The 16,549-nt window shown below is 42.2% G+C and overlaps 1 protein-coding gene across 3 annotated transcripts in view; it reads right to left on the bottom strand.

Annotated features, from left to right (window-relative positions):
- GRM4 (glutamate metabotropic receptor 4) overlaps positions 1 to 16,549 on the bottom strand; it is a 453,403-nt gene that overhangs the window by 385,937 nt on the left and 50,917 nt on the right. Inside the window, exon 2 of one of the 3 annotated variants that reach the window (XM_089514714.1) lies at positions 12,060 to 12,169. The exons of 1 other annotated variant lie outside the window; for it this stretch is intronic. The gene's annotated coding sequence lies outside the window, so the exon portion shown is untranslated. Of the gene's footprint in view, positions 1 to 4,057; positions 4,112 to 12,059; positions 12,170 to 16,549 lie in introns of those variants that run through there. One more of the 3 variants, XM_089514716.1, reaches the window with a different exon arrangement.

The following is a 16,549-nucleotide window of genomic DNA, read 5'->3' as shown; positions in this document are numbered from 1 at the left end:
GAAGAACAAGGGCGGGATACACACCGCCATATAGTACGTATTGTATACGTACTAGGGTTAGGAAGGGGCGGTGCTTCCGCACCCCCCTAACCCTAGTACATATACAATACGTACAAGATGGCGGCACCCCTTCCACATGGGCGCCGCCATCTTTACGTACTGGATGCATAGCATAGCATGAAATTACTTCTGCAAATAATTTTAATACTCTTGAATGAAGTTCATCTGCCCTGGAGACAAATTTGTTTAGAGTAGCCAGGTATTCCTGTACTACTTCTTTACTTATCCTGTGCTGCATTTCCCCTACTGTATTATCTGCTCCATTTCCGTCAGGTTGAACAACGTTCTCTTTTTCAGAGAAGACTGAGGCAAAGAAGGTGTTAAGTAATTCTGCCTTTTCTCTGTCCCCTGTTAGCATTTCACCATCTTCTCCATGCAGTGGTCTTATCATTTCCTTGGCGGGATACAAACCGCCGCTTTGCGGTGCTTCCCCACCAGCGCCATTTGCTTCGCGCGGGAGCCGCAGCAGCCAAACCGCGCGGCTCCCGCGCGGAGCAAAAAAGAAGCTCCATTTCGGAGCTTCTTCTTGCGGCGCACTGATGACGTCGCGAAGCGCCGCTGGCGCATTCGCGACGTCATAGGTGCCGCGACACGTACTGGATGCATAGCATCCAGACGTGTCGCGGCACCTATGACGTCGCGAATGCGCTGTGGTGGAAATATTCCTTGTTGAAATAAAAAACTATAGAAAGATGGAGTCACCTTTGTCAGCCAGAGAGATGGTTTTTGAAATAAAGGCTTGGAGTTTAGTGAAACTAGAGCAAAGGAATAAGGAGTGCATCTTGACCTGGATGGAAGCTGGCACCAGTAAAAAGACATAACATAAACTACTGAGATAAGGACATTCAGAAGCAAGGTTAGGAGGAAAGCCACTGAATTCCTACAGGAGGGGGTAAGGAGTGATGATGCAGTTTTAATGTATGCATGTATTTCTGTTCTGATTGTAAGAATTCTGTATGTTTAAATTGTAATTAGCCAATCAGGTGTATTGAAGAAGCTTCTTTGTCTTGAATAATATAAAAAGAGCCATTTTGTCTTGTTCGGGGCCTCAGCTTTTGGAACTTGAATTCCACTGAGTTCATTGTTTTCCTTTGTCGACAATTGGAAATAAACTTATGGATTTTCAATTACTAGGTCCTCTTGCCAATCCTTGCTCTGTCAGTCCTAGAAATTTAAGTTTCCTGAAATTTCTGTTACAGCGCCAGCGGCGCTTCGCGACGTCATCAGTGCGCCGCAAGAAGAAGCTCCGAAATGGAGCTTCTTTTTTGCTCCGTGCGGGAGCCGCGCGGTTTGGCTGCTGCGGCTCCCGCGCGGAGCAAATGGCGCTGGTGGGGAAGCACCGCAAAGTGGCGGTTTGTATCCCGCCAAGGAAATGATAAGACCACTGCATGGAGAAGATAGTGAAATGCTAACAGGGGACAGAGAAAAGGCAGAATTACTTAACACCTTCTTTGCCTCAGTCTTCTCTGAAAAAGAGAACGTTGTTCAACCTGACGGAAATGGAGCAGATAATACAGTAGGGGAAATGCAGCACAGGATAAGTAAAGAAGTAGTACAGGAATACCTGGCTACTCTAAACAAATTTGTCTCCAGGGCAGATGAACTTCATTCAAGAGTATTAAAATTATTTGCAGAAGTAATCTCAGAACCACTGTCAATAATCTTTGAGAATTCCTGGGAAACAGGAGACATTCCAGCAGACTGGAGGAGAGCAAATGTTGTCCCCATCTTCAAAGGGGGGTGGAGAGAACTCAAGCATTTAGCCTTACATCAACTCCAGGAAAGATTCTAGGGTAGAATAAATCCTAGTAGAATTGTAGAACAGGTGTAGAATAGGATACTATTTTAAAAGTCAAAAATGAAATATCTTGCTGGCCACCATGACTTTTCTTTTTAAAGAAAGGTATGTTATGCAAGTGTTGGCCTTGGTGGCCCCCATCATGCCATGTTAGCCCAAGGAATGGACCAGCCACTTTCCCCCATTACTAGCCAGGGTCTCTGGATGGTCTGCAGTACTGCAGAGCAACCTCTGGACTGAAAAGGCTTGGACTTTGGTCCTGAGGTCCAGCTATAACTATGCCAGTGTCTATATACCAGCCTCAAAGTATCCCGGAGGTTGAGTAACTAATCAGAAAACAAGAACAGTGAATTTTTGGAGCTACTGACATGTCAGCATTAAGCATGGTTTTCATCAGAAGGAAGCATGAAGACCAGACTTTTGGGGGGTCTCCAGATGTTGCTTGATTGCATCTCCAATTATCCCTAATCATTAATTGCTGCCTGATTAGAGTTGCAGTCCACCTTCTGAAGGGCTCCAAATTGCTCACTCCATGATTGTACAGATGTGTGGTGAAGCAAAATCTGTTAAAAACTGGGGAGTACTGAAGACAACATCTGGCCAGCCCCTTCCATATTAAGACCGAATCCCTCAAATATATTTTTCCCACTGAGGCCTGTCTGCAAGAATGTTGCTTAAAGTGTCAAAGTCAAAAGTGAACCTTTTAAAGTGAAACAATCAAAAGGGGTTACTTGAAACAGCTACAGCTACACAGGGCTGGGGAGTACTGCAGGCAATTAAGCCAAACATCTGCCTTGCCAGAAACTCCCAAGGAGAACTGTCAGACAGCAACATCTGGAAGAAGCTCCACAAGGACTGAAACACCACTTCAATGGGACAGGAACTGATAGAGAGGAGATGTGTTAGGAAAGATACTAGGAGAGCCATAATTTTATGAGCCCATTGCTCATGGATCTGCTCCTAGAGAAGGGAGGAAAATAACATGAAGTATTATTAATATGCCAGACACAGAAAGGTTAAGGAGAAGGTGCAGGGAGGGGAGAATTGCAAATTGGAAATAATGTTGGCATTAGCCCTTGGTCCCCTGAAGAGCAGCAATTAAAAGCTGTTTAGTGCTGAAAAGTGGCTCTTTGAATCTGGAAACATACACATTCTCTATCTTTTCAGTGATCTCGGGGCCCTTTTTGTTTTGTTTAAAAGGCTCATGCAAAAAAAAAAATAATCCTTTAGCAATTCCTGTTTGAAAGATAGTGTGGGATTTGAGCTCCATCCGGTGTTACCTCTGCACCACACGATCTGGTGCAAGCTTGGGTGCTGTTCTTGCCACGTCAGCACTGTCCACCACCCCCACCACCCCACACCCTTAGCCACATGGGTCTGCAGAAGATGATTTCAAGCTACCTGATTGGTGCATAGGTGCAGCATCATCTGGTGACTTCCAGGTCATTGAGGAAGTGAATCCTCTCTAGGTTTTAGTCCACCCATTAAAATAGCTATACAAAGTGATGAACTGTTTTGAGGGATAGGGGCTTAGCACCTTGGTTAGTTGTTTGAAAGTTCATACTAAAAGCCAGAGTGGATTCTGACCACTCCACTGCATAGGGAAATGTTAGGCCCGGTACAAAAGGGCAGGAAGCGCATCCTGGCAGGGATTCAGGAGCGTGCAACGACTGCACGCTCCTGAACCCTAGTTCGTACAGAGACCGCCACCATGGTAGCCTCCCAGACACATGTGGCCACCATGATGAAGCAAGTACAGTGCCGTGTCCACATGGTGCAGCGCCACACTCATGTCATCAACATGCGCCAAACGCCTATGGTGCCTTGGCAGTGATGCTGAAAGGAGCTGCATTTTGTAGCTCCTTTTGGGGACAGACCGTTGTCACAGCCATGTGGTTGCCGTGGCAATGATCTGGAGCAGAAAGGGTCAGCGTCTCACCATTCCTTCCAACCCACCTGTACTGGACCATTAGTGAATCTGCACCTTCTGGCTCACACATCCATCTACAGAGGATACTGTTTTGTGCAGCCCCTTCCCCAAGTAATGACAGTGAATGATTTGGGAGAGCAATCCCTTCTCATCAGCCTCTATATTACTCCAGATCATATTGAAAAAGAAAAGATATGGATAAAATACATACACCTGACAAATTCAACCTCGACAATGAAGAAATAAAAATAGTAAAAGAATTCTCATACCTGGGATCAAACAGTAATAGGAACAGGAATTACAGCCAGAAAATCAGAAGAAGGTTAAAAATGGGGAGGGCAGCTGTGAAAGAAGTAGAAAATATTCTAAAATTCAAAGATATACAACTCAGCACAAAAGTTAGAATCATAGAAGCCATTGTATTCCCTATTACCATGTACAGATGTGAGATGTGGACAATTAAAAAAGAAAATAGGAAGAAAATAAATTCATTTGAGTATTTTGCTGGAGAAGAGAGCTGAGAGTTGTGTGAACAGCCAAAAAGTCAAAGAAATGGGTCATAGAGTAGATCTAGCCAGATATCCCTATGGAAGCCAAGATGACAAAACTGAGGCTGCCATACTTTGGACACATCATAAGAAAGTGTGACTCATTGGGGAAAAAAACAATAATGCTAGGATAGGTGGAAGGAAGTAGAGAAGAAGGCCGCATGCTAGACTCTATTAAGGAGGTCACAGGTATGGGTTTACAGGAGCTAAACAGAACAGTGGAGAACAGGGAATTTGGAGATGTCTCACCCACAGAGTCACCATGGGACAAGATCGGCTCAAAGGCAATTAACAACAAAACCCCAAAAAGCTCCTTTCTCGGGACTAGAGTTGATTACTCAGTAATAATAGATCTCAGTATCAACATTTATTTTATTTTATTTTATTTTATTTTATTTTAATGCCACCTACATTCATGGCACTTTGGAGAAAATAAAAGGACATATCTCTGCCTCAAACAGCTGTAATCTAAAATTTGGCACACAAGTCAGATTGTCAGTGGTTCAGCTGGTTCAATTGCTCCAGACTTCTCATAGACTAGAGCCCCAGTATGTGTTTCTGTGCCTTTAAGTGGCCTGTCAACTTATGGCAACCCCATGAATTTCATAGGCTTTCCTTAAGCAAGGAATATTCAGAGGTGGTTCACCAAGTCCTTTCTCTAAAATATAGCCTACATCACCTGGTATTTATTGGCAGTCTTTCATCCAAGTACTAACCAGGGCTTACCCTGCTTAGTTTCCAAGATCAGACAGATAAAAGGTATAGGCTGTTTCATCTTCTTCCCTGGTCACTTTCTGAATCTCCCAGTGTCTTATTATCTTCAGCCTTTTGTTACTTGAGTAACTCAATAAACATTCATGGGATCAGATTGTCAGTGTGAAAATGTGTTCCCACATGAAAAAATTTATACTCCTGTTCATTGTACTTTGCATTTTTATTTAACATTCATTCATTCATTCATTTTCTAGACCAACACTCCCAGATCATATCACATGTTCACAAAGGTTGCCCTGTTTTTGAAATTGCTCCAGCAACCTGACCACCTTAATCTGGCCTTGTCAAACCAGGAAAAACAACTGACAAAGGGGATATGGGGGTAAATAGAAAAGAATGCAGTTTCACATCTGTAGGCTCCATTACTTTTAGATAACCACGGTGAAGAATGGTGACGTAGAGTTTATTAGGAAGCATAAGATCTCTTCCTTTGATGTAGAGCTACTAACAATATCCTTGGATCATCACATTTGGGGTCTCCCACCCAAGCAGTCAAAGCGATAAGGAGGTTAATTTTTTCTCATCAAAATATTTGCATCTAATATACCTTCATGAGGCTCGTCAGAAGAAACTGTTAACAAGGCATACTTTATCAAGTGTTGCCAACCTACCAAATTAAAGTCTATGTTGCTAGAATGAATTATATATAATCTTTTCCATTTGTTTGCTCTTTTCTTTGCAGCTATCTGTCTCCCCTATGAATTCTCCCTTGAGAGGTAATGAAACACCTTGGGAGCTACCTCAGTCACTGAACTAAAACTGTCATCATGTTAGATAAGGCTTCTAGTATCCAGTCATGTGCCAGATGAAAACATTGCTCCCTTGCCCTAACATCAATCCATCTATGCTGGATGAATAGCATTAATTCCAGGTTGGGCAATAACACTTTTCTTCTCTGGGGGGATAACACAGAAAGCAATGGAGTACAAATTGAGTGATTAGACCAGAAGGGGCAACTGTGGTCCTTCAGGACTCTAGTTTTTTGTGGGTTTTTCGGGCTATGTGGCCATGTTCTAGCATAGTTTCTTTCTGACGTTTTGCCAGCATCTGTGGCTGGCATCTTCAGAGAAGTGGTGAAACGTCAGAAAGAAACTCTGCTAGAACATGACCACATAGCCTGAAAAAAAACCCAAAACTATGGATGCCGGCCATGAAAGCCTTCAATTTTACATATCTTAGACTACAATTGGTGGACACTGATCCCCTCTGTTATATTACAGATTGGATGGAGACTAAAAAATACATAAGACACCATGGGTAGTCACTGTGCTAAGCCTTGGACCAAGACTGTCCTTCTAGGATCCTAGCTATTATTATCCTCACAAGAAATATAATGGTTCTTCCATTATCTGGGCAACACCACTGCAGAGTATAGTCTCCTCTTCAAGTATACAAAGCATTAATGATGCATTGGTTTTAAGTTTCATTTATTGGGACTCAACTTCACATCATAAAGGAGTCACAGAGATCATGAGAGACAATTACCCAATGAAAAGACAACTTGGGGAAGAAGCATTAAATTGATTCACCAGAGAGGTGTATAAAACCTTGGGGTGCCATGAGGCACAAGAGAGAGGACAAAGAGGGACTTGGGACTGAGGTGCCTGCCACACCTTGTGAGAGTTCTGGCCATAGGCTAGCCCTTGAAGGTCTAGATTCTCAGAGCAGAATATGAAATGTATAGATTTTTATATGTGTTAGGGAAATCAAGTTTATTTTTAATCTCAAATGAATATGGCCTAGGCTATTACAACTTTGTAACTTCAACTGCCTGAAGGAAAGTATCTTCATGATAAGATACTCTTTTGCTATGTAGATCACCTGTTTAGACTAAAGCTTAACTTTAAAGATCTCCTTTCTTCTCACACTTGTTCACGTTCGTTTAGCTCAGAGATGTACACTTATGCACATAGGATTCTCCCACAGGTGAGAGGGAAGGGAAAGCCTCTGCAAAGTCAGAGGTGGAAAAAGCACAAGACAGGTTTCCCAGTAACTCCCCACTGAGTTACTGATTAAGAGGGATTAAAATCAGTGGGTAGTGGCAGCTCAGCTACATGAACCCAAGGGGTGCCATCTCCTGTTCAGGAGCAGGAGCGGGAGGAAGCCCATTACAGAAATCATAAAGCAACTCTGGTATACCATACCCCTGTTCTAAAGCTATTGTACAATAAGATCTGCAACTGTAAGATGATCCCTTATCAGGGGATCTACTTACAGCCTTGGGAGGACATCAGGTGCCTTTTCAAGTGCACTTATCTGCCCACTTTATTGATATATCTGAGAGCATACCAAAATCACATACCTATTTCTTCTCCTATCCATCTCTGTGAAAGAGAATAGGACATTATCCCCCACACCACCACTTGTGAGAAGTAGAGACAGAAAAGCTCAAAATCACAGGGGATGAAGACTAAGACTGTGATTTTCATTACCTATACACAAAGACACACACACACACACACACCCGTGATATCATAGTTGTGTAGATGGGGTCATTTTGTAACAAAGAAGCCCTTTCTTGTCAAAGGATTGCCGTGAGTGGAAAAAGCTGCCCAAGCTGAAAGGATGCCATCTATAATATACTAAAGGCATCACCAAAGATCTTTAACATACCAAATAAGCTAAGCTTGCATAAAGCAGAATATTTTTTCAAGCCATGACTAAAAGCTCTCTCTCTATTTTACATTGGCAGGATAACATCAGGCACTAACATAACAGCAGATTTAGAGGCAAATTTCTACAAATGTTCCATGTTCAAGTTTAGATAAGAAACAGTTGACAGGTTACCTTGGTTTGTGCTGCTTCATTCAAACATTCAGAAGGAACAAATATAATAAAATACATAACAGTTATAACAGTTTTATTACCTTGGTGTTAGTCCTGACAGTAAAGGGCTCTTTGGATGAAACTCTTTAGGGAAAAGGTGCCATCCCCTTTGACCCTTTAGGTCTATGATGGCACAGGGACAGATGTTGGGAAAGGTACTTTTGAACTACTGCAAGATTCCATACCCTCCAGCTACTCTGATTTGGAGTTAAACTTCTGTTGTCCAACTTTTCCACTACTTTTACAAAGTCACACATTCGTTCCCCTCTTCCCACTTTCCCACTTAGCTTATTTCCATTGCTTCAAACTGAATTCAAAGTGGAAAAGTAGTTTGCATGCAATTAATTCAGAAAGGAGGAAGAATCTTGCCTTTTCCAGCAGGCTCAGGCAAAAACAAGCTGCTTGAGCCTCTCGTAATTTGTGTGTTGTTCTTCACTGATTACTTTTGTCATCTTGACCACACTCTGGTGTTGCTTGGCCATATGTCTCCAAATTTCCATCTGTCAAATATTGGAGGGTATGTGAGCCTGGAAACTGCAGTCCAAAAAGTAATTTTTCCAGACTCTGGTCAGGGGGCTGTATACACACACAAATGCATGTACTGTATAGACACCACATACCATACCTCCCTTTTTTCTACTCCCTACCTCAATGTGGAAAGAAGAGTCCTTTATATGGAGACATCTGAGAGAGGGATTGCACAGAAGACTTTCCATTCCCTCTTTCAGAAACACATCAAAAAGAGGTTAGAAGGATATTCAGAAGCCATTGTTGTCATGCAAGCTTCATCTGCAGAAATTCTATTCAAGGTACAGAAGCCTGATCTCTTTTTCATGTGGCCATCCAACCTCATACAGATAACTCTTTCCTCACTAGTACTGTGCATTTAATACAACTGTAGACATTCAGCTTTATATGGTGGAGGAAGTTAAATACAGTTCTGGGGCACATCAGCATATCCACAGTATTCACTGTAGTGAGACTATGAGAAACAGAAATGGGATAAAACACAAAATGGCTTCTTCCGTAGAATAATAGAGTTGGAAATGACTTCAAAGATCATGTAGCCACTGATTCTCAAACATTCATCCTTTGGCTCTCAAAAGCCAATAGTCAGGTATTCTGGGAACTGAAGTCCATAACTTCTGGCATAGCAACTTGTTATTGATATACATGTGTAAGTGTAGCTTATATGCATGTATGTTTCTTCGGAATGGGGCACAGGGCACAATTCTCTAGCCTTTTCCACTCCATCCAAAACACTCTCTCAGCAATTATCAAGCAGCAGGAGTGGCATTTGCTGATGTCATGTCACTTACTCATGAGATAGGACAAGGGGATGCATTTCAGACAATGAAGGGGTCATTCAGACATCTTTTTTTAAGCACGATTATGCAAATCATCTCAGTCACATATTCCAGGTTAATTATTCCCACTATGGAGCTGCATGAATGCGCATCTCTGTGAGTTCAGCTGCTCACACATACATTTGGAATACGTTCAAGGCATGCAGCATTTTATCCCAGGTCTATTCAGGTCTATTCACATTGGTTCTTTACACTACCAACAATGTGGATCTATTTAAAAGACTTGGGGGAAACCCAATCTCCATTATCCCAGATTAAGTGGGGGTTTGGCAGCCCCCCCCCCAAAAAAAAAAAAACCATAATCAGGTGCATTCAAGATGCATGTGAACAATGGAGATTCAACTCAGATTCATCCAGGGTTATTTTCACAGTGTAAATAATTCTGAAGATGCAACTTCTCTAGGCTCCACAGAGGATAGGGAGAAGATGCACTCCATCTGTGAGTGCACCCTCATTTCTTCCCCAACCTGATACCCATTGCTTCCTCATTATCTGAGTTGCTTCCCCTTCCCTCGCCTCCCCACCAGTAAGCAGCAACTGCAGGGTCCCTTCGAAGGGTTTTACAACTAAGCCCATGAAACTGCAGGAGCAGAATATTATGCTTTCCCCCTTTGATGCAGGATCATGGCCCTGGAAATAAAATACTGAAAACCACTATTTCAGCTGACTACCTGCAGTGGGAAGATATACTTTGCTAGAGTCTTCTTGATAGCTTGGTGTTTTAAAGTCTGCTTGACAGCGTGGTGTTTTAAACCTTCCAGAGAAGGATAGTTCACCATTGTCAAATCATTTGTACCTTCAGAAGTTTTTCTCCATGTTTTGTCACCAGTAGGTTTAGAGCCTATCCAGAGCAATAGATAACACATTTGCTCTCTGTGTGACAACCCATCAAATATATGATTTGGATGCACCCAACAACAAACCCAAGCCCTGTTAGGCCAAGATCCCCTCCTTTCATGGTTTTAAGCAACCACAGGAAGATAAAATACAATTAAAACTTTTGCTCAGTCTTTACTGAAAAGAATGACTTCTATAACATGGATGGGCAAAGTGGACCCTGGACTGCAACTCTCAGCAGACAGACACAGCAAGATATCCAGTGATGGGAAATGCTGGAAGATGCAGTCCATCAGTGCGTGGAGAGTTATGTACACTTAACCAGCTCCTGTCCTATAATATTCACTGAGGCTTTCTCCAAGGTACCTGTGCACAAGACTTTAGTCCAAAACACCTCTATAGTTCTGTTCAGGAAGAGGCTTTTCCCAAACACCATGAGCAAGGAAATAACACTCTTACCATATGTAGGCATGTTCTCCTTTAGTGTGTTCAGCTAGAGTTTCTTTCCTCCAATTGTTTTTCATACCAATAAAGAAGAACCTGGTACTGATGCTCTCAAATATACCATGGAAAATAAGTCAGAAATGGTGTGCCATTGTGAAGACTGGAGCATGAAATTACTTGGGAGACTAGCCTGTCTGAGTAACTCATCAGAATATCTTTTCTTTTTTTCTAACCAAGTTGCAGAATAGCAAGACCCATTTCAATTCCCTCCAGTTCCACCCTCACACACACCTCTGCAGCTTAGATTTCCCAAAGGGCAGGCTTGTTCCTCCATGCTGTATGACATACATCAAAACATTGTACCAACTTCTGCTCACACTCTCCTCCACAAATCCCATGGCTATTAATCATTTCATACACATGTGGCTCAAAATTGCCAGGCTGCCAACTCCAGGAGGGCTTCTGAGATTTGTCTTGCTGGTGTGCACAACTTAACGGTAGACACATATTGGCCAAACCCAAGGGGGGAAAATGTGAAGAATCTGATTGGACAGAAGTGATGGCAGGAGGAACTCTCCCCTCCCAGTTGTTTTAAGTTGCAAGTCCCAAAGCCCCACTTAACATGGCCAATGGTAAGGGACCGTGGGAGCTGTGGTCCAAAACAACTAGAGGGGCAAAGGTTACCAACCCTTTTGCTGTAGGCAAAGTCAGGAACCACAAATCCTGGGTTTTTCTATATGCCAGGAAATAAATGGCATATCATTTGCTTGACTAGATGACAGAAGCAGTTCTAGGGAGGAAGCTCAAAGTTAGGTCCCATGTTTTGCATGCAGAAGGTTCCAGGTTTAATCTCCATGTGGGATTAGGAAAGAATGCTGCCAAAAACTCTGGCGAACCAACACAAATCAATCAGTAGTGATCATATCAGACTTGGTAGAAGAATGGCAACTTCCTAGGTACCTATATGATAAATAGACACTACAAACTCTTCTTGCCCATACTTGTTAAGTCCTTCAAACCTATCCCCTCAATAAAAATAATATAGAAGTATTCTATGCATTTCAAGAGCAACCTGCAAACTGAAGTTACAGGTGTCTTTATGGTGCATTCAGAATTATTGTAAAAAGAACAGGAAGTCTGAGGTTTTGTTAGTGTACTTTCCAGTTTTATTTTGGACATCCATACACGCTTTGTATATCCCAGAATATTTTCTGTCAACTCACAGTACAATTAAAGACTTTTGATAAAACTCCCTAGGTCAATTTATTTTAACCCAGTATAAAATCAGAAAGAACAGGAACAAAATCTGTTCAATCAATCTGGATGCTCAGCTTCCTGCCATGGCAAGTAATCCATTGCTACGGGACCCACAGGGACCCTGAAACTGTTCTTAAGATAGAGATGGGCTCAGCATTGACAAGATATTTGTTATTAAGTTTGTTTACTTGCAGGTTGAAATAGATATGGTTCCCTACCCCTGTCTCTTTAGACTGAGGATCCTTTGCCATTTCGCAAATAATCTATATTCTTGTCTTGGGTTCTGTCATCATCTTCCGGCTCCCTAGACATCCATCTTGTGATGGTACTAAAAACCAAAGAGACAAAGTTAACATTAACACTCAACTTAAGCATTCTTAAGTATTAGAATCTCAGGATATTTATATGGGGAAATGAGCAGATTCTTTGGGAATCTCTTAGGCTATTTATTATATGCAATCATATATAGATACAAACATATTCAATCCTCTTTCAGAAAAATGCAGACATGTCAGTCTCTGGGCACATTGCTTGCCTCCTTTTACATCACATGACATATAGGAGAGCACACACAGCATCATCAGATTCTTTCATTGGCCCGTTACAAACGGGCCTTTAAGTACAGACTCAGTCCGTACTAGGGTTAAAAAGGGGCGTCACTTCCGGACACCCCTAACCCTAGTACGGACTGAGTCTGTACAAAATGATGGAGCCCCTTCCACATGGGGGCCGCCATGACGATGTCACGACCGCGCCGCCTCTATACAGGGCGGCGCGGACGTGACGTCGTCGCTCCACGTCAGGGCACTTAGTGCGCCCTTTGCGCGGAGCAGGAAGGAGCTTCGTTTCGGAGCTCCTTCCTGGTTTGCATCACTGAGCGCAGCCTTCAGACGGCTGTGCCAGCAACACAAAGGAGAAAGGGGCCCCTTTCTCCTCCTCCCCGCCGCCGCGGGGTGTCCTTGGGGCTTGAAGCCCCAAGGACACCCCTTTCCAGGCTGTGGGGAAGGGGCCTTTTGCCGCTTCCCCGCAGCCTGGAAAGCGGCGGATCAGGGCCTCAGCGGCTGCCGTTCTGGCCACTGAGGCCCCAATCCGGCGGGGAAAGGCGCTCCTATAGGCCGCCCCAAAGGGGCAGTCTGTAACGCGCCATATTCTCCACAGGGTATGTTAAGGCACCATATGGAAATTTCATAATCACTTTAACTTGTATAGAATTCTGTCCCTTGTATCATACTCATAACCATTTATCCATCAAGGAACACCATCTCATCTACTGAATCACTACAAATCCCCTAAGAAGCATTCAAGGGGTTAATTTCCTTGAGCATTGTTTTCAATAAACCTCTCTTACATAGCTATACACATCCTAATATCTATTTTATCATAACCAAATAGGTTCTTACCAGCATCAGCATGTATGGGTTATTTAGCAAATTAGCATCTCAGAGGCTTCATCAGTTGCAGAATGGCATAACAGTTTAATTTCAGCCTCTTTTTTGGCTTCTTTTATTTCTCCCTAGCTTCCACCTATCAGCTGTCCTATCTGATCCAATCAAGGTGCTGACTTTACCCCATTGATTTCAGTAATCGTCTCCTCCAGTCAGATTACTGTAGATAATATAAACTGGGGTAGAGCTAAACCTTGGCTTTTGACTGCCTTCCTTTGGATTATATCACCCATTGCACCTGTATCGGTTTATTAGCAGTGAAATCTACTCTTATCTCAGTGTATATAGAAATGCAAACATTCTCATCTCTTTGTTCACATTTAAATAGGTGTTCTGCTCAATGTTAACCTGTCTCTTTCTTCCCAGTAACACACACATATTCTAATGCACATAGCTGTCTGCAATGTATTTTATAAGTTACAGGTTATACTCTACAGATATATTTTCAGGTCTCAAAGTTGGCAAGCAAAATAAGCCTGCCCTGCAACAAGGTACTTGCAGGGAGAGGGCAAATTGCTTTCTCCATGCATTATCATTTAAACATCCTTAAATATGAAGACTCTTACAAGCACAATATCTACTTAGAAGTCTTCAGTGTTACTTACTCCCAAGTAAGTATGCCTAAAGTAAAGTGCAGACAGCCTTTATTTTTCCTGGACAGGCTCAACAATAATAGCCGCTTCAATATTTCATCATTTAGTGCACTTCTGATTGATAATCCCCCAAGAGGCTCAATTACATAGGAATATAGGCCATCCAATTTTGCCAGATCCTTTCAGAGGCAGATCAACTCCCCCGCCCCTGCCCCGCCTAGTCTTGGAAGGGCTCAAGTGTCAGAGTGACTAGATATCATAACCACAAAGGAGAACAAGGTGTGGTAAAATGTAGGACATTCAATAAAAATGTAGGCTATTAAAAAATAAAAGCTATAAACACTAATATAAATATAAATTCATGCTTCTTAATCATGCTCAGAATGGAGGACATTTTGGAATTCCTTCTGGATAGAGGGCTAAAATGTAGAACAGAAAGGAGGACATCTGGTCACCCTGCTCAAGCCCCACCATGCCATCACTTTTCCAGCATCTTTGGGTCTCCTGATAGGTGGCCTTATAAGTAACCTTTTAATTTCATCAGGGTTCATTGAAAGCTAATGCCTTTGGAACTCAGAAATGTTACTGCTAGCGGGTGGAATAATAATAATAATAATAATAATAATAATAATAATAATATTTGTTTTATTTATATACTGCCATTCCAAAGATCATAGCGGTGAACAGCAAGTAAGTTAATTAGCAAGTAAGCTAATTTGCCCCCAACAGTCTGGGTACTCATTTTAGTGACCTCAGAAGGATGCAAGCCTGAGTCGAGCTTGGGCCCTTTTGCTGGTCTTGAACTAGCAACCTTGTAATTTTGAGTGAATGGCTGCAGTACAGGCATTTAACCACTGTGCCACCAGGGCTCCTTCTGAGAACTGTAGTCCCAAAAAAATTTTTTTTAATTTTTGCAAGATTTAATGCTCTTTCTGGAATCATACATTCATGATGGTTCTGAAAATATTCTGAGCAAAGGGTTGTTTGCTCACTGGCTTTAGATCCCTACTTCCCTGCACACTACAATAGATCAATCTGAGTTGTGCATCATTATCAGAAGCCTCTGCTTCATATTTAGCTGAGAAAGTAAATACAATCAGCCCTTAATATCTGCAGGAGTTTTGTGGGAGTTCAAGTTCTACAGTTTTCCAGAGCATGTGCATGCAGTCACTCTGCCCCAGCTGTGTGCATGGACAGCTATTAGGGCAATAGGGCTTGTTCATTTGTAGATGCTTAACTTGGAAGATAGTAAACCCGTGGTTGGGAAGGGCAGCTGTAACTTACTCGATATTTTTTGTAGCAAATCCCCAGAGCTGAAGTGAGCAACTAATTGAGGTCACCTGGGACTTTCCTGAGATTGTATGAACTACCAAAATACAGAATAGGAAGTGATTGGAAGCCCACCTCAGTTTGTGAAAAAGAGTTTTTTCAGGAATCAGTACAGAGATCAAATGAAATATAAAAGGAAGGTGGCACATATTGAGATAATTTATTAATTTTTAACATAAATAATCTAACTTACAATCAAAATAATGTGCAATCAAAGATAAAGGGATGGGTTAGGAAGAGAAAAAGAAGGGAAGAAGAAAAAGAAGCAAGAGAGAGAGAAGGAAAAAACGACATACAACTGATACATAGTAGGGCTCTAACACACACACACACACACACACACACCCTGACTGTAATGAAAATAAAAATAAAAGAGAAAAAATATTATTCTACCATTACAGATCCAATTAAATAGACCTACTAAAATTAGTAATAACCATAGTCACAGATTATTACAGCATTAGATTTCCTATTGCTCAAAAAGTCCTTAAATGGTATTGAATCTTTCAAAAAGTCTTCAGTTGCTGTGTCCTTTACAAACCCCCTTAATCTGGCCATTTGGGCTAATTTAGGCGGGGTACAGACCGCCCAAAAAGGGCGGCCTGTCTGCACCTTGTTTTCTGACGAAGGGAAACCCAGCCACCAAACGGCGAGGTTTCCCACCGGCAGAAAAAGAACCCCCCAAAAGCGGGTTCTTCTAAGCCATAGTGCCAGTTTAATGAGTGCATCACAGTGCATCCATTGCTCCAGGTCCTAGTCTCTGGAGCAGCAGAAAACAAGCTAGCTCCCTCCTCAATATGACATCCTTTCAAGTATTTAAACAGGGCTATTACATCACTTCTTAACCTTCTCTTCTCCAGGCTAAACATCCCCAGCTCCTTAAGTCGTTCCTCATAGGGCATGGTTTCCAGACCCTTCACCATTTTAGTCGCCCTCCTTTGGACACGCTCCAGTTTCTCAATGTCCTTTTTGAATTGTGGTGCCCAGAACTGGATGCAATATTCCAGGTGGGGCCTGACCAAAGCAGAATATAGTGGCACTATTACTTCCCTTGATCTAGACACCATACTTCTATTGATGCAGCCTAAAATTGTATTGGCCTTGTTAGCTGCCGCATCACACGGTGTTCAATTTGTGGTCTACTTGGACTCCAAGATCCCTTTCACACATAGTTTCATTCAGCCATGTGTCCCCCATCCTATATCTGTGCATTTCATTTTTCTGCCCTAAGTGCAGTACCTTACATTTCTCTGTGTTGAAATTCATTTTGTTAGGATTGGCCCAGCTTTCTAATCTATTAAGGTCATTTTGAATTTTGATCCTGTCCTCAGGGATATTAGC

The sequence above is a fragment of the Sceloporus occidentalis genome, unplaced genomic scaffold (genome assembly GCF_023333645.1).
Source record: "Sceloporus occidentalis isolate IW3139 unplaced genomic scaffold, rSceOcc1.0.p SCAF_3, whole genome shotgun sequence".
Taxonomy (NCBI): Eukaryota; Metazoa; Chordata; class Lepidosauria; order Squamata; family Phrynosomatidae; genus Sceloporus; species Sceloporus occidentalis.
Note: the sequence above shows the minus strand (reverse complement) of the source record. Positions and strands in the feature narration are given on the sequence as shown.